The 5,225-nt window shown below is 39.3% G+C and overlaps 1 pseudogene; it reads left to right on the top strand.

Moving 5' to 3' along the window:
• Positions 1–568: 568 nt before the first annotated feature.
• LOC145348672 (interferon-induced very large GTPase 1-like) lies at positions 569–2,136 on the top strand (annotated as a pseudogene).
• The last annotated feature ends 3,089 nt before the right edge of the window (positions 2,137–5,225 follow it).

A 5,225-nucleotide genomic window follows, 5' to 3' on the forward strand; every position in this document is an offset into this window, starting at 1 on the left:
CTATATTAAACCTTCGAGGCGATGATACAGCATTCAGCAGACAGGTTCAATTTCTGGCAAAGAGCTCTTCAGCTCTTTTTGTGTTCATCAATAACCTAAATAGTGAGATCAGTGGTATCTTTAATTCCTTTGATGAGACTGTAACAAATCTATTCATAATTTTATCAAGCAAGGACATTATTGAAGAAACAAAAAGCCACATAAAGACATTAATTTCTTCATCAGCTGTGAAAAGGAATCAAAGTTTAACTGTAGGTAGGAAGAATGATACAGAGTTTCCATAGTTGCTGAAATAAATAGTTGAAAACAGCAGTCTAGGAGCTCTTAGACTCTCAACTGTTCAATCCCAAACAGGAAATGGCAGCAATCACAAGGGGAATTGGGGTTAAGGTGGATGAGGATGACGAGCAATGTTCAGAAAGTCAAAGGAAATCAAAAAAAAATCCTTCATTCCATTGGCACAAAGGGAACCGAGAACTTCAAGACGAGAATGACTTTTCAAGACGATACCTAGCAAAAACTTTCCAAACTAGAAAAGGAGAGCTGTCATCTGAAGAAATGAGGGCAAATGTCTGTAAACAAGTACCTTAGCAAGCTAGAGGAGAACCGAAGTGAGCTTCGCAATGAACGGCACAAGGAAAGTGTAATGGCTGATATGAAAGCATTCATTACAGCCCTGATCGACAAGTCAGGGGACGAGAGGAAACATTCCCTGCACTGGATGAAATTTGGATTGGATTTCAGTTCCAGAGAAACAGTCTCTGTTTTATGAAAAGAATACAAAGTCCTATATGAGATATCTCAAGAAATGTCTGCAGACCAGAAACAGCCCTCAACAGCATCTTTGAAACAGGTGAAAGAATTGGATAGGGAAATAAGCACAAGCTTCCTTGAGGATTGGAGCATTTCATGTGAGAAATTGGACTAATCTATGAAGCACTGATCGACCAGTAAAATCGGAACAAGGAAGAATGCATTGTCCAACAGCTACCCAGTACTGCTGCTGATCTGATGTTGGATGGGTTCCCTCTAGAGCTAATCAGTGGAGATGTTTCCAACATACCTTTACAGTGGGTCACCGCTGTACTGAAGGAAATCAAACACAGAATTGGCAGAAAGACCCATGTATTTGTACTGACAGTTTTAGGCATGCAAAGTACCCCACTTCTGAACACCATGTTTGGTTTGCAGTTTGCTGTGTGAGCAGTGGCCGGCACACCCATGGGGCCTTCATGCAGCTCATCAAGATTACAGATCTGCAGAAGGATGTAGGCTATAGGTACATCATGGTGATTGACACCAAGGGATTGAAAGCACCGGAACTCTCAAATATCGATGTCAGCTACGAACATGACAACGAGCTCGCTACTCTGGTGATCAGACTAAGCGATGTAACATTGGTAAATATGGCCAAGGAAAACACTACTGAGATGAAAGATGTGCTGCAGATAGCGGTCCATGCATTTATATGAATGAAAGTCATGGGGAAAAAGACCAGTTTGTTACTTTGTCCACCAAAATGTGAGCCATGTCTCTACACATGACCAGAGAGGCCGCAAACACCTTCTGGAATAACTGGTTATGATGACATGAGCAGTGGCTAAAATGGAAAAACAAGACTGGCGCTTCACCAAGTTCTCTGATGTGTTTAACTATGATGCAAAGAAGAATAAGTGGAACATCCCAGGCTTGTTGCATGGGAATCCACCCAGTCAATATCGGCTACAGTCAGAAAGTATTTGAGCTGAAAAGAATGCTCTTCAAATGTTTAACAAGCCATCAAAACAAGCAAAATATTCAACCATCTTTGAATTTACTGAATGGACTAAATCTCTTTGGAAAGCAGCGAAGTATAAAAATTTCATTTTCAGTTTCAGAAACAGTCCTGTAGCTGAAGCTCACAAAGAACTTTCTATCAAGTATACTGACCTGGAATGGGAGCTGTGGAAAGAGATACATTGCTTTGTGGAAAAGGTAGAGAACAGAATTTATAATGCCAAAGATGATCCAGAAAATTTAGCACTAAGTCTGAAAAGAGAACAGGTTTCATTTCTGGAAGAAAAGAAACAAAAAGCGCTCCAAGAACTGGAAGACTATTTTGCCACTACCAATAATGCGAATCTTGTTGAAAAATAACGGTCTGATTTTTTTTTCCCAGCATTGACTCAGCGGTCAAGGAACGTGCTACATATGTAGACATGAAAAGTGATAGGGCAGTCCAGAGATGGAGAGCTATGCAGAAGTTGGATGATATTAAGGCCAGTTATCAGAATCAGATTGAAAAGCAAGTTAATGAACTTCTGCAAAAATGCAGACAAGAGAAAAGGGGCATGGATGATGCTAAGCTTGGGGAAGAATTTCAGGTGATGTGAGAAGCGACACTTGCAACATTAAAACACGGACCACGTAAAAAAATTAACATTGTGAGTGACATGGTATCCAGTCTAATACAGAACATGCCAGCACATAAATCAAGCAATCAACGAGAAACTTGCGCAGAAAAATTATTTCCAAGTGGAAATGCAAGTATTCCAAACTACTAAAAATCACACTGTCAGGAAGCCAGGTAACGATGACCCGAAACAGCCTACCTATTTCCAATAATTTTTCTGCCATTTTCGCCATCATCAAAAGTTCAATGACATGAATCGAGCAGAGGAGTGAGCAGGCTGATGTTTGCAAGAATGTGAGGAGTTTGTGGAAAAGCTTGTATACAGAAACCAGAGCTATGATTCCACCTGCTTCAGAGAACTTCTAAAAATAGTGGATCAGAAATTCAAGAACACAGCGATAACAAATTCACATTCAATGAAAATTTCAAAGTTGAGTACAGCCTCTATATTTGCTCCTTGGCCAGAGTGAGATTTGAGGAGATGCAGGACAGCTTCAGGAAGAAAACCGATCAACTGGAGCTCCTGAAACGAGAAGGAAAATTACTGTAAAAGCTTTAAGAATATCTACCATGAGAAGGACCAAACCAAACAAAGGCCAGAGCTTTTCTGTAAATCCTGTATGGAACTAGCTTTCCCAAATGCAGTTAACAAAAAAGTTGGGATCAGAGATTGTGGAGTACATGAAGTATCATAGCAAAGGCAGAAAATTCAAATTTTGAAAGAACTTCCAAGTGGCTCTTATGTTGAATTTAAAAGAAGAGAACAATTTTGAAAATTATCACGTACACTAAACAGACAATACCGTATGAGCAAAAGTGGCTGAATGAGCAAGTCGCAAAGTCTTCTGCTGCTGTAGACGGTGAAAAGTTCCTCTTGTGCTCTCTTGCACTGAACATTCTGAAAGGATTTATCAGTCTAATCAAGGAAACTTTCAAGCACATAACCTCCCAGACTAATGAGACTATAATGCCCAATGTTACTTGGATGTTTAAAGATAAACTTGGATCTGACTTTCAGATATCAGGAGGCCAACTGGCAGCTATTACCTTGGGAATTTCAAATATTATCCTTGAGCATTTTACCCAAAAAATCACCAGTTTTGTCTGTGAAGCACAAGATCGCCTTGTGCAATTAATGGTTGGGGAAGCAATATTGAGACAAAGATTAAAACATTGCCCATTTATCCATCCAGTGAGCTGTACACAATGTTACCTGGTTGTGGGGCAAGGTGCCCATTCTGTGGTGTTCTGTGTAACTGCACAAACCCAACACACTCAAAGCATAGTGCTGAATATCACCACTCTTAGGGCCTCACTGCGAACCACCTCATCACTAGCAGTAAACTAGTAACAGAAGTGTACCACACTCATTGCAAATGGTACTAAGTTCCAAAACAAAGACACAAAAGAAGAGTTTTGGCCATACAAGAATTACAGAAATCTCAGTGTGAAGTACAGTTGTTGGAACATCAATGCTAATACTACCATTGAGACCGCCACCCTCTGGAAGTGGGTCTTTTACAAATACAATGAACAGTTCGCTCAGAAATACATTGCAATCCAAGCAAAGTCTATCACTAGCTGGAATTTATCTTGGGAAAGATTAAGGAAGACACTGAAAATATATACAATAACAAGACTGATGAATTTTATTAGCATGTTAATCATAATATGTGGTTGAAATTTGCCTTGATCTGTTGTTTTAAATAGGAGGGATTGCATGAGCTGCCAAATACAGACCCAGTTTGATATTCAGTTCCACTGAATAATGGAACTAAAGATCAGCCTGGGAATGTAAACAGGATGTGGAGATGCTGGCGTTGGACTGGGGTAAACACAGTAAGAATTCTGACAACACCAGGTTTAAGTCCAACCAATTTATTTGATAGTAAACTCACAAGCTTTCGAGGTTTCCCTCTTCATCAGGTGGATGAAGAACTCTCCATCCACCTGACAAAAAGGGCAACCTTGAAAGCTTGTGAGTTTACTATCAAATAAATCGGTTGGACTTAAACCTGGTGTTGTCAGACTTCTTACAATGTAAACAGGCACAGACCTGACATTGCCTGTTCTACCAGCTATGTTTCACATTTCTAATGTGATGAATATTTTGAAATAACACCAAACCAGATAAATGAACTCAGATCATGGTCAGGAAACACTCTTATAATTGTTAATATTTCTACTTTTACTTCTGTTCTACCCAAAGCTAGAAAGAGCTACATTCTGACATTATATATATAATTGGAATGAAGAGTTGACCTCTTATTAACTTCAAATTCTAATAAATATTTTGGGTCCTAATGACAATACGAATCACCATCATTAAATTATAGCAAGCTAATTTTATACTCAAATATCCATATGATTTGTCATTTATAGTTTTTAATTGAATTAGTTCAACAAGACATTCCAATTGGAAGAACAGACAGGAAGGTAAGGGAGATGGCACAGCTCTGATATTTAAGGATGGCATCAGGTCAGTATTGAGAAATGATATACGTTCTATAGAGAAAAGGGTTGAATCCATTTGGGTGGAAATTAGAAATAGTAAGGAGAAAAATCACGGTAGGGCAGGTAATAAACAAAGAAATAACTGATGCATGTAAAACTGGCATGGCAATCATCATGCGGGGCTTTAATCTACGTTTGGTCAAACCAGGTCAGTTAAGGCAGCCTTGAGGACTTCATAGAATGTATCCGCGATAGATTCCTCAAACAGCATGTAATGGAACCTACAAAGGAGAAAGCTATTCTAGATCTGGTCCTGTGTAATGAGACAGGAAGGAGCGATCACAGTCTGGTTGAATTTAAAATACAGATGGAGGGTGAG

Source organism: Carcharhinus amblyrhynchos, chromosome 9, assembly GCF_965287045.1.
Source record: "Carcharhinus amblyrhynchos chromosome 9, sCarAmb.v2.hapA, whole genome shotgun sequence".
NCBI classification, from domain to species: Eukaryota; Metazoa; Chordata; class Chondrichthyes; order Carcharhiniformes; family Carcharhinidae; genus Carcharhinus; species Carcharhinus amblyrhynchos.